Here is a 14,593-nt window from a genome sequence, read left to right on the forward strand (position 1 = left end):
ATAGTAATAGCACTAAAAGTTCACATCCACACACACGTACATTAATATATAGATAATTGATGTACAGGTAATTAATTCTTGTTCACAGGCACTGGCTTTTTGAGTTAAACAGAGAGATTGTCTTTGGCAGTTTTGATGAATTTATTCATCAAGCCATGGTTTTTATTGTGTTAATGTGGAATGAGGAACTAGAGTTTAACTTTCCACTGTCGCTCCACTTGTTCCTCACAGTGGTTGGTGGGCCGACCCACTCAGGCTCACTCTGGCCCCTTCTTGTGTTAACCGTACAGCAATGGCTTCAGTTAATCTAGATTTAACTAACAGACGCAGACAGTAAACAATAAACAAGAAACCAAAATACTTCAGGGATGAGAGTTATCATTCATCATCCATCACGGTGTCAATAAAGTTGAGCTTTCAGCAGCATGCCACTCTCCTCTCTTCCTCTACTCTCGCCTGTCTCTCCTGACATTCTTGGTTTTATATTATAGCTGCATACTCGCACTATATATTTATTTCTTTCAATAAGAAGGAAAGGGGCATTGGCGGAGGGGTGGTAGCAAACATGTCAGAGAGGATGTGGCGATCATAAAGAAGCTCTCTTGATGTGGACTTCTTGTGTGTAGGTGGGCTGAAGCTGTCTTCATACCTCACAAAAATAATTTTGCTGAGTAGCAGTTCCCATGGTAACTCATGACACCTCTGTATGGTGAAACAACGTGTCCCTTCATTCAGATCTCCAAATGGGAAAGTCGCATCCCAAGAGGACTCATTAGCATCTCACTGGTGTAGTATTGTAGCACGACCAGTAGATTAGAGGGCAGCGATGAAGGATGGACTGGTGACGAAGGTAGTCTGGTCATAGGACAGTCTACCGAATCACCTGGTGTCCTTCTCTGAAATGTTATGAATTACTCAACTTGCAGGCTGTAAACGTCATCTCTCTGGTCTTTGGCTGTGGAGAAATATCACTGAAACAAGTTGACATTTTGCAAGATGTCAACATAGACACAGCGGCAGTCTTGGAACTTTCCAAATGGCAACCATAAAATGAGGGTTTCCATTACCCCATTTTATAGATGTCTGAGAGTCAGGATTCTGGTGACTAAACCTACATTTTAAGGGGCAAGGAACTCATGAATGATTTAGAGAGATTTGGAAATGTACATGCTGGCATAGAATTAAGCTTCCTTAAGAGAAAGGGAATGCTTTGTAATATTTAATTATCTTGTGTCATGCCAGACATGTGGACTAGATGTGGTTTGTGCCCTCATAAGATATTTTGAGCTATAGTCCATCCTCACCACGAACATGGACGGTGCATGGTGGCATTTACCTACATATGTTTTCACATGTACTCACCTCACATACACCCCCCCCCCACCCCCCCCCCCCCACACACACACACACACACACACACACAGTTTCCTGAGGAAATCTAAGCTACCTTCTGTTGTAAAATGTAATTTTGTGTTTGCAGTTGTAGCAGATATTCTAATATTACTCTTTTATATTCAACAAGCATAGCTGCCTGTAATAATGGCTGCATACATTGAAAAAGAAGGATTTATAGAATTAATTCAGTATTTGCTGTTACACAGTTCTAAACTTGCAGTGAGTTATTGATCATTAAGAGTACTGTAGGCTACATCAATAAATAAAATAATTTATTTAATAGTTCCTCAAGGGAAGGAAATATTGGCTGGTTGGGATTTGGGCTGAGCTCAGCATTTACCGCAAAACAATTTATTTGACCTCCTGAAAAGCCCACACAGTAAAAACATATTTTTTGTACCAAAAGTTGAAAAGAGTTTGTTTTTTTTTCCTCTCTTTTTTTAATAACAAGCAAAACTGCTTTCTATGTAGTTTAGGGTGACATGTGGCCATGGCCTGGAGTAAAGTTTGTGTCTTTTCGGTTTGTAAAAGCCCAACAGACAGGAATATCAGCGCAAAGGTACACAAACTCTCTCTCTCTCTGTCTGTCACTTGCTTATTCTCTCACTTTCACACACAAACTCACACTCAGCAGAAACAGGTGGGCTATTAACAACCTTTTTCATTCTGAAGATCTATATCCTGCTAACAGTGATGGTATACCAACATCTGCCAGTGAGAGAAGAGAGAGTGAACATTAACCCATAAGAACCCAGGCCCATTTCCCCTCAAAGGAAAATTATGGGGAATACACCACAGACCAAGTGGACCACATTGAAGACATTTCTGATGTGTTTTTTTTATACTACCCCTTAATGTCAAAGATCTGTGATGATACATATACGTTACATTGGGCGTTTATGGTAAATTTACTTGTTTTATTGTTTTATATTAATTTGTTCAAGAAATATGGTCAAAACAGGTTGACTGTATACAGGACACACTATTAAAGCATTGGAATCGTTAAATGGGTTTTAACTTACCTTTAGTATCAAAATAGAGGATTTTTGAAATTAGTTGCTTCCTTCACTTGCGTTTACATGTCACACCACCATTTTGAAAAGGTCCCGACCAATCACAGTCACATGACTGTGACATGACCACCACACCAGGATGTTTCGTATATGTCGTTTAGGGACTTAATGAGTTAAGATCAAGCACAAAGCTGTATAAGGAAGATTCTGGGGCCTTTGAAGTGTGTGTTACACTGGTGTCACCATGGGCTCTTATGGGTTGAAATGTTTAGAGCAAGCTGTCGAGTTCTCTCAGGAACACACACAGATTGGAAAAAAAGACGGCTACATCTTTGTTTTTCACACCAAGGTTACAGAAGCATCACACTCATGCAAGCTATGTGTGAGGCTGTTAGCAGCAGCATCAAAACGCCTCAGCAGCAGCAAACTCAATTCACCACCTTCTAGCTGCAAACTCACTGGTAGAGCTCATCTCAAACTTTAGCTGCTTTTACATGTGCAATTTCAATTTTTCTTTGAATCTCTGATGATCATTTAACCAAACCAAATTCAAACATGCACAACATTTAATCACTTTCAACCTTTTTAAGATTACATAGCTGGCACACAAGCAGAGAAATACATTGGTCAGCAGACAGAAAAACAGAATAACAAGACTGCACTTCCAGCGTTTTACTGTCACTTCTTTTCTCGCCTGCATATTTCAGTCAGACTTGTTTCTGTTTGTAGGGCAGTAATCTTGTCACGACTTTCTGGTCAAATAATTCATTGTTATTTATGAGAAATTCCTCCATTTTTCTGCCTATCCTCGTTATTTTTTGCCATTGTTTTGATGCAGCAATCTGCCAGTCAGATATCCCTACTCTTCCTTCCTTTATTGCTCCCTCATTATCTGTCCACCCCTATAGGTATTTACCATCTTTTTTCTTCCCTTTATTTCTTCTCTCCTTCTATATTCTTCCCTCCATCTCAAATAGCCAATGGCAGCAGGATTTTTGTAGCATCTGGCTAATCGAGAGACATGACCTGCTGTCTTATTTATTATTTATAACTCAGATTTGACATCTATCTCCTGCTATGGGGATACATGGGTGGAAAACGACCTTGAATTTGAATGAACTGAGCACCATGTCCCATGTTTTCATAAAAGACTTCAGTTCAGGTGTTTTTAGAATGAAAAATGCATTGCCAATGTTTCACTTTCCAATGTAGGAAGGAAAAATGTACCCTCAGATACTCAAATATATTTTAGCAATCTGTGAAATAGGTGTGGTACTTTCCCTCGACCTTGCTCTGCTGCTGCACTTCAGTTTGTGATTTCCTACATTTCCCAGAAAGACCTTCATCAACACCCACAAAACCTGCTGGGACCTGAGGCATTGGTAAAAGGAGATGTACGGCTAGTAGAGGAGAGCTTTTACCAGGTTGACCAGTACAGAAAAAGTGACAACTGTGCCACTATGACTTGTATTTGGAGAACTGTGGACTTCTGAAGTAAATCTCTTCCTTTACTACAGTCATTTCTCTCTGTTTCACTGTTGAATGTTGCTGTTTAAGGGTGGGCTGACCCAAGTCTTCTTCTTATTTCCTTCTTCTACTTGTTTGTTCTTTTTACCTTCATTTCTCCTCTCCTTCTTCCTTTCACCATCCTCATTCTGTACATCCTTGCCTTTGCTCCATTTTCCAAGCTGGCCTATCTTTCCGTCACAACAGACTCCATTTCTCTCTATCAGTCTCATTTCTTTAGCTTCACAGGATATATCTGATCCTAGACCAGTACCTATCTACACAGTGTAGAAAGGAGGGGGAATGAAGGAACAAGATGAGGAGGAGGAAGGAGTTGGGCAAGGCTGCAGACACATGAATAAAACAAGTGTGTGTTTTCCCTCACAAGTGATGCAGCATTGAGTTGGGGAAAGAATAAAATATGTGACCACATGTTTCTAAAAGAGGTAATGCACACTTAAACGTGTTGTTAGAGCTGTAACTAAATGACATGACTGTACTGTGATGTATATATGGGGAAATGTCCATCGCTGGTCACAAGTCAGTTCAGATAATGGTAACTTGGCAACTACTGTGTAGCATTAGTGGGTAAAAGAAAAACCTGTACATTTAAAAAAAGAAAAATTTCAATAAATAATCCAAGCCTCTTATTACAAGTGAGGAATAAAAAGGACATTGATATTCAGCAGGAATTTCAACGAAGAATACAAAAAAAATTGAGGCTTGGTAAACCAAATGTCGTTTAAGACACAGCACCTCGATTGCAGGAATGTTGTGGGCCTCTATGGGCTGTATTACAAATATTTTACTGATTATGTAGTTGCAGCTTTAGACAGATGTTTAACGTTAAACAGTTTGTTGGCTTTGAAAAAAAAAAAACAGACGTTATGCACAAAACACTCGGGTATACCCATATGAAGATATAGACAAAATGTGATTCTAAATCAATTTTCCTGCACATTTAAAGCTCTTCTATCGCTTTTTATCATCAAAAGAAATACATGGACGTCATCACTCACAGTATACCCAGAAGTTTGTGCTGTGTTGAACTTTGAATAACCAGAAACTCAGAAAGCCTCAGCACACGATATTGGTAATAATGTGTATAAAAGGACTCGTGAACACACAACACACACACACGTAGAGTCAAAACAGTGAAACAACTATGGAATTTGATTTATAGATTTTATCAAGTGCTTTTTGTCTCACCACAGTGATATAGCTCTTGCTCTGCACAGTCTGTCTAACTACAGTGTTAATATTGGAACACAACAGTATGATTAGCATCACATGTCAGAGACCTAATTTGCACTCTGTAGTTGCACAGTAAGTAACCTACTTAGTGGGAGTCATAGTTGACTGTAATGACTCCCTAGTGGCCTCCTCAAGCTAAGGAGAGTGTATGTATGTGTGTGTGTGTGTTATCATAATTATCTAGCTTTGAGGCAATTCAATCCTCCGATCATTAAACTTTCAACACAGCAACACCCAGATTTTATCTTTCACTGTCTTGTCTCCCTCAGTCTGTTTGCCACTGTGACAAACACACAACAGAAACAGATAAAAACAAGCTGCTATAATAACTTATATATATATATATATATATATATAGACATGTGGATTCACGTATATGATCTCTTATACTTATAATAGAATCCTGACAAATTAGTCAGTTTATCCTTTGAGAAAGGTTTGTATAGTGAGTCTCTAAAATACATAACGGCTCCAACTATTCAAGGTCTACATGCTCAGTTTCTGGTTGTGATCGTGATGTAAAGTGTCTGAGGTTAATGACATGTCCTTTTGGGAAGATAATTTTTTTTAATCTAGCGTCTCTGCAGCTGTGCAAGCCAGACGCTGTGAAATCCAGTCATCTATCCGACCAGATCCATGCAGTCACTTCTCCGAATCAAATCTGCCTATTAACTGTGCCATGAAGGCAAATGAGATACTACCTAATGGCTCATACCAGTCTATCACCTAATGGATACAGAGGACTGAAATGTCCCCCACAGTATCCCAGGACACCCTGACCAGCTGATACAACAGCTGTTGCCCAAATGCAAAGGATGCATGTTACCTGCAGAAACACAGGAAGGATGTCAGTTGTGCCATCTGGCTTATACGAATCAGCGGCACAACTCAATGATTGAAGCCCCGTCTCTGTGCAAACACTGAGTGTCTAATAAAGTCATCATGGGCTTAGTACCGGCTTTCTTTCCATAATGATTTTCACTTCGTTTTGGAAAGTTGGCAAATTGCTTTAAATACCATTCTCATTATTCATAGAGTAGTCAAGAGCATTCTGCAGTCTAGTTTGTTTTATTCAACCCTGTGTTACTCAATGATTATATCCTGTTTGACATCTTTGGTATTTATTCTGCATGGCCTCACTGGACAGATGACAGCATGATAGGAATGTGTTGTTAAACTATTAGTCCATTCATGTCATTTTACACACCGCCCACCGCCGAGTACATTTTATAGTTCACTCTCTGAGTGTTCATTTCCATTACCAATTACAGCGAAGACTGTGAAGACTTTTAACTGCAAGTGTGTGACTCATCCTTGTGTCTGGTGTTTTTCGTGTTTGCCACAATCTGGTCCTCCTACCACTGTAATATAACACAAGACAGCAAATGCATCATTCATTTTGATGGCATTCTATATCTGTCTCACACCTCCCAGGTTTTGGAGGGAGATGGATGAAAAACACGGACATAACTTTTTTATTTATTAGTTGCGAGAGAGGAAACAGACAGGAGCAATAAAAGGAGGATATGATCACAAAAGACAGTTTTATGTTCTTGTAATCACTTCGAAGGGTTTGAGTGACGCCAGGGAAAAGTCGGGGAAGGCTAAGTTAATGCTTTTGAAATAAGTATACTTAAATATTAATGAGGATCTCAGAAAAGAAAGGTCATTTCTCAGACATAGGAGGAATAATAAGAGAGCTAGTAGCAACCAATATGATTGTAAGATGGAGTAGTAGTTTCACAGTAAAGGGGAAGATCAGTTTACTTAGTGGATTTGTTTAGTGATTGTACCTTATATGATTACATGTGCCAAATAAACATGACTGTCACAAGTAGTGCTACTCAATCTGTAATGTTGTCTGTGGCTCTGAAAGCAGCTTTCAAAAGTCTATAGAGTTATTTTCTGAGACATTATGACAGAAAGTCTGTGTTGTTAAGTTGGGGTGTGTTTGAAAGACTTGGGCATCGACCAGGCAGAGAGGGTCTTATGAAAGACACTGCAGGACCCGGTGTTTTATAAAAGTCAGGATGCCAAAATCTTTGTCATACACAGGGCATGCTTCTGTCCACAGTTTAAAATTAAGTCAACATTAACCAGCCACATGTAGAAGTTTGGGGAACATCCAGATGGTACAGAAATCAAGAATGACTCTCATTACTTCTAAACCGAGTCTCAAATACTTGCACAGACACACCAACAGTTATTCCTAATAGCTTGCTCTTAAAGAGCCACCTAATTGGCATAATGTATCATGCTCACAGTTATGTGTTATTGTCCACTAGTAAGGACATATTAGAGGCAGAGAAATAGACGGGGGGAGGACGGGAAGCTGCCTGTGTCTCTTCTCTCCTGGAACTTATCTCTCTGTTCCTCTCTCTTTTAGCCTGTATAATTTGCCCTCGATGTGTTTGGAATTACATGTCACATCAAATAAGGCTATCTGGCTTCTGCAGCCTTAGTGTGTGTGTGTGTATCCTGCAATGCAGTGGTACCACTACCACCCTCAGAACCAGATTCCCATTAAATTAAACTCTGGGTTGACTTCAGTGTTCAGAATGAGTAGCAGGGGGTTGTAATATATCTGACAGACATACAGTATGTCATTATCACTGACCTTTCTTTCATCTGTGTGGCCTTCATCCCTCTTTCTTCTGCAACCATTTGCAGAAGCAGAGGTAACTAAAACCACTTTGTTTATATTTGGTGGTGTAGCATGTTGAAACACGGTGCAGCGCCTTCCTGAAAGACATTGTAGAATTCCTCTCAAAGTGGAGGTGTTATCATGAGCCATTACTGCACAGCTGGAGAAGTGTTTCTCATTTAAATGCACAGCACACACACGTTTGGGTCAGCCATAATTTGGTGCATTAAGTATTATCTATGCACAGATTGTGTGAATACTTTATGATTGTGTTGAACTACTTTGGGGAATATGATGGCGTAGAAAGTCTGCTTTTTCATAACCTGAATGTAACATGTATAGATGTATAGAAACGTTATACACACACACACACATCACAATGACTATTTGTTTCACAGTGGGCAGTAGAGGAGTTTTGTAATGGAAACCAAGTAACTGCTCAAAACCTCTACTGTCCACAGACTGACTTACAAACACGCTTACAAAAAGGGGAAAAAAAGCATTTTCATATCAAATATGTATCAGTACTTATGTCTCAAAGCAATCTTGTCACTTCACTTTCATGTCAATAAAGCTCATTAAATGGAACTAAAATGAGTGAAACAGAGAATGAGAGGACAGAGATGAATAGTGTGAAGGAAAAGATACGAAGGTAGCTAACTGTGTATCTCACGTCGAGCTAACAGAACCATCAGCAGCTGCAGATTATAGGACAAGGACGTCAAGACTCAGAGTCACGTTATTGGGGTAAATTTGTAGATTATTGCCTATCCTGATGTTACATAAGTATGCATCCCACTCCCTCTCTCCGTCTCTTGTGGCCTGTTTACTTTTGTGTCTTTTACCACTCGTCTCTTTTGCCACGTTTAAAGTTGATGTTTTAATCAAACAAGTACTCGATTGCTGACCTCAGTGACGAGGCGTTTTCAGGTGGCCGCCTCACAATAAAAGCCCTCCATCGATGACTCACTTGAAAGCTTTTGTGACCCTGCAACACCAGAAAATGTTTACATTAGCAGCAACTTAACACAGCGAGTACAGCTCATATACTGTGGAAAAGTGAAGTAGAAAACAGTGAGGATACAGTTTGGCCCTGGTCATAAGCAGGACCATAATATCACAGGTTGGTTATCACATGCACAGTGGCAACGCCTGTGATCGCATCAAGGAAAAGGTGCCAATGTCATGTTACGGCCCACTGACACAGGTATGACACTCTCGAAGTGTGGACGCCACTACTACACTATCTGTGTGTGTGTTTAATGTCAGTGTACTGCAATATTTTATTTGTACATGCGTATTTTAAGCGTACATGTTCCTGTTAACGGTTGTGCAAAAGGAGCAGTGCTACAGGAAGGGGGGGGGGGTGTTTAAGGATAGAGATAGAAAAAAATGGAGCCTTAAGATAGAGAGACGGGGAGCCTAAGACAAATTGCTGGTGAAAAAAAGTCAGCACAGCCTGAAGAGTTGAAGCAGCTCTGGGTAGTGAGCTGTGAAAAGCCACAACTGGGGACTGACTGAGCTGTTTTGTCATCTCTCAGTGGGAGAGAGAGCTTTTTCACCGGCCTCAAACCAACTGAGCCACTTTGATGAACTAGGGAGCCTTTAGCTGTAGGTAATGATTTGGATCCAGCTGTGGGTGATGAAGCAGTCTCTCTCCTGAAGCAGGTGCCCAGCAGCATTGTCAAAAAACAAGAAACTGCTTCTGGAATTTGACGCACGGGTATCAAAGTGTTTTCTGAGCTGGCTGACAGCTGCGTGTGTCTGTGCTGAATGACTCAGTGTTTATGCCAACTTCAATTGTATTTGATGTAAAGTGTAACAAGGATGTTTTTGACAGAGGTGGTCTTCTCTGTGATTACCTACATCCTCCAGTCAAACTAACATGCAAACCAAAATAGCAAGCTGAGGTTAGAGTCTCATTTATCATTTTCTGGGTATCATTTAGAGTCATTAAGAGTTCTTATCAAATCCTGGCGCAGATTATTGACATATTATTTGTGTAAGAGGAAAAAATATACATATGTTGGAAGTAAAACCTTTATTTTCCACACAATGTTGCTCTGCAGCACCACACACATCACACATATGTTTGCCAAACTGCCATCTGTGCAACATGCAACTGTGATTTATTAGAAATATCCAGGTACTGACACACACACACTTTGATCATACACCAATTTGATTGTAATTACGCCAACATGATGCCCTTGGAGGAAAAACAGCATTGGAAGCTACATTAGATAGCGGGTTCCTGTGTAGGTGGGTGGAGAGGGGGAATCATTTTCAGTGTACGACCCTCTAATCAGTATTTAACTTCAAACATTTGCTTGTGTGGGGCTAATTGGGGATGACAGATGAAGAGAGGCTAGCCTGCTCGCGGAGTGTAATTGGAGGCTAATTCTCTGTGATTTGTCTCATCTCAATGGGACAGATCAGCGGTCTGGGGAGGGGAGATAATCAGGTGAACAAATCACTGTAGTCTGTCTCTAAACCCCTGTTGAACTGCTGGATCCGATAAGCCAAGCTGATGGCAGATCAGAGCAGCACAACATAACTGCATGCTGAATCACTGACTGTTTTTTTTGGGGGGGGGGGGGGGTTGTAGTTTTTTAAATCAAAAGCTATCTCAGTCAGGCAAACTAAATGATTAATCCCTGTCAGATACACTCTACAGTGTGGGAGGGATGTTCTTGTTTGAGCGATCAGGTGCACTCGTCAGTGTGCGTACTCCTACAGTGTTTTAACCTGATAACACTAATGCCACTTGGCGTCCATTTTGTCTCGTGGTGTGGTTTGTTGACGCACAAATAAGGATTTTGGAGGGATGAATACTTCATGAAGACCTACAATCCTAAGGGCTCCTTAAATATTTGCATTTCAGTAACAGAGAGGAATTAAACAGCTAAGAAATTAGAGATTTACAAATTAGCTGCACTAATCGCTGACATTATTTTATTTTCATTCTCAGTAGTGATACATGTATACAAAGGGGCAAATAATCATCTAGCATGCATGCACACATTTAACTGTCTGCCTGTGTCTGTCTCTGTCTCTGTGTATGTATATTCAGTGGCACCGGCATTTATTTTTCATGCTTTTGTTCTGCTGTGTTTTTTCTTAGGATGACTACTTTAAGAGCTGGACTCCTGCCAAATCCCAAGACCGAGGTAAGACTTCTCTGTCCTGGCCTTTTAATGTATGCCTTTTTCTTGGGCTGGAAAAGGAACAAAAAGATTGTTCAAATATGGGAAGAAGGAAGAACGTGAGGGCTCGAAGAATATAATAGAATCAGTATTTCCATACTGAACATAATTTAAATGTTTGAGTTATAGAGGGAAAAAGGGAGTTCTGAGTGTTTCTCAACTGATCCGAAATATATAGCAAAGTATAGTTATACTCCAGTGTTTCTGAACATTATTGATAAGCAGCATCTGCAATGTAAAAAAACACCCCACAGGTGACATATTTCCATATACTCCACCACATAGATGCTTATATAAATGATTTACAATTTCAAATCATTATAAAACATTATCACATAACATTTTAGAAATACTAGTTCCTCTACAAATGTGTAGAAAAATGGAATAAAGCAAAATAAGTTATCTGAGGAGAAGGGGATATGATTCAGTGAGGAGAAGATGACTGTAAGGTGTGGAAGGAGATTATAATTTAAGTAAGGTAAAGTCTTTTGGGCTAGACTCTGGCAGCTAAAGGAATATGTCATTATTCACCTTTACAGTTTCCGCTGAAGTGGGGAAACTGGCAAATGAACAGAGCTGGAGAGGAGACAAAATTAATGGAAGAGCACAATTATGCCATTATGGAGAGACCCTTTTGCCCCTTCCCATAATGCCTCTATAGTTGATGTATATCAAACTGTCCATTAAACAGTAAAGCAGTGTTCAGTGTGGTGAGAGCTTCCTGCCTTACAGTATATGGAGCACAGTGTAGGTATGGCGTAACTGAATGGGATATTTACCTGCTGTCATGTGACTAAGCTAAGAAAATAAACAAATGCACAGCCCAGTCATCACTTGTATTGGAAACCCAACCATCCACTTGTGTAATATGAACACTTGTCAAATTGACAGAAGACTGGAGAACGTGGTGTGTATGTTTGTTAAAAAATGTGTTCTGCTCAAGTTCATTTTCATATCTTTAATCTCACAGAGAGAAAAACGTTACTCATATGAAGATTTTCTTTTTAATAGTAATCAGTATTTGTCTATGAACAATGGGTCAAATTATCACATGTAATATAAGAGAGGGCGCTGGTAGAGACAAACCCACCAACTCTGCACTTCTCCTCAGCTCCTCAGCTGAGCTCATTGCTTTGGTTTTACAACTTTACTGTTTTGGTTCACTCTCATCCAGATATATTTTCAGCAGCAGCAGACAGCTGTTTTCAGTGAAAACGTTCTGATAAACCCATCGTACACTACCTGCCCAGCACAAAGTTAGCTGGTGAACATTTAGTAGCGGAAGAACCAGATATTTCCCTCCGGAGTTAGTGAAGACGAAATCAGGGCTCAAAGGAGAGTGAATATTGGACTTGCATTTGTCAGGTGGAGAGAGACATGATTTCATATGATGCTAATGTTGCTCCGCATCTGCTGGATGTGTAAATAGGCAAGTGTTTACGAAGACAATTCCCATATCAACTGTATAAGGTGATAATATGTCAGCTGTTTCTGCTGCCCCCAAGTGGCAACAAGATAAACAATTAATAATATTTTAAATTAAAAAGGAATCGTACTTAACATATGCCCCCATCTCACCAGGGTATTTGTCCTATTTACATGGCAGCATTTTGTTGTTCCTGTGGCTCTTAGTTGTATCGTTTCATTGTAATCTCGGCTAAATCAACGCCTCATTTTGAATCCACAGGGCTTCTGTTAAAACAGGGACTTTCTGTCACAGGCGGCTTGTTTTACTAAATCAAGTTCTTTTTCTTGTTTGCACATTTGATTAAGTTTCTGCCTCAGCTTTGTTCCAAAATATTTTAGTCACAAAGCAGACAATTAACCAAACCCACAGTATATTAGAGGCAATACCTCAGCTCCTTATTGTGGTTCATCATGGAGTGTTTATTGGAGCTTCTGCTGTTGTTCTATGGCTATTAAAATCGTGATTGAGACACATGATTGCTTATTTTTTACATTTCTACAAAATATGCATAAAGACTAGTTTTTGGTTCTTTGAGTTCTGCAGTAAATGATCACTTCTTCTGACTGTTGGGAAAGCACAAGTATGTCTTTTGGAAATGATGACAAATAAAAATAGATGATAACAAGAATGTTTTGTCCCTTTTGAATGTACAATTTCACTGCAGTTTTATTTTATTTGACTTTATATCTTTTAACATTTCTTTGCCTTTCACATACGATCCTCTCTTTGTTTATATCCTCTCTCCTATGATTATTATTCAATCTCTCTATGTGTGTCACTCTTCTCTTTTTCTTTTTTTGTTTTATGTATTGAGACCTTAGATGAATCTTAAATTATTTCAGTAGATGACAGTGAATCAACACACCAAAGACCTGTGGGATTTAGCTGATAAATATTTGCATGCATTTCACACATACTTGAACAAAGTGGTTTGCTCATTATTATCTCACCAGTCTTTTGCTTCATCAGCCCCTTATGCACTGCTTTGAATCTTCATTAGACCAAGCAAGTGCTGTAACCATCTGCCCAGTTTTTGTTTTCGTCATTTGAATCCAGGCCCAAACACAACTTCAGAGAGTTTATGAAGTTTTTGGCTGAATATTTATGGCTAATCTGTTCCTTTTTTCTAAATTGTGCCAATAAAAAAAATGTACTACTTGTACTTTTAGCTTTATTTATGAATTGACGTTGCTTTTCAGCACAAATCGATCGGACAGCAACCACTGAAAACGGCTTAATTGTTTGGTGAAAGACTTGTTGGAAATCAGTGCAACAAGAACATGCATAATATCGTCCAACTCTGTTCGTGCACGCTTTGAATTGCACTTTACAGGTTCAATATTTTGAGTTGAATTCTTGAGGAAAACCATTACCATAGCTAAATAAAATGACAAAAATCGCCCCAAAAAGAACAACAACCAGTGATCTGCAATATATTTGTCCAAATGCCTGACCCCAGTGTGTGTGTGTGTGAGTGTGTTAGTTAGTCTGTTAATGAATGTAATACTTCACCTTCAGGGACAAAGTAGCCCTGACAAACCTGCCTCTACCCATGTGCGTACAGAGAGAGAGACAGAGAGAGAGAGAGAGAGATGGAGCGTTGGATAGGAGTTGTAGCTTCAGTGCTTATATGAGAAACTGATGTCAGATAAGATCTTCAAACCTTAGAGGTAACACTGTTATCACAAGATTGATCTTGAAGGCTGACTTTTGATCAGTACCTTGGCAGACGAACACTGTCACTGAGCTTCACGAGGAAGGTCATATGGCAGATGTGTTGATCATGATCTTATATTCTTCCCCTTGTTTCCATTTTGGTGTAAACTGGTGCCACCAACATTCTCACTCGACCAGTGTTTCACACAAACATTTATGTACAAGGCCTACACACACACACACACATACACACACACACATACTTACAACCAAACACACAAGTGGTCGCCCTTGTTTCTGCCCCTCAGGTATGACTTGACTGCGGCAATCTCAGGTTAGAGCAGCTGCCATCTAGTCATTCATATGTCGGCCGTGTCCTGACATATCCTTCATTTCCCATTAACGTGAACAAGGAAACCTCTCAAACAAGCTCAGAGAGAAATGCAAGGAC

The sequence above is a fragment of the Enoplosus armatus genome, chromosome 10 (assembly GCF_043641665.1).
Source record: "Enoplosus armatus isolate fEnoArm2 chromosome 10, fEnoArm2.hap1, whole genome shotgun sequence".
Classification (NCBI taxonomy): domain Eukaryota; kingdom Metazoa; phylum Chordata; class Actinopteri; order Centrarchiformes; family Enoplosidae; genus Enoplosus; species Enoplosus armatus.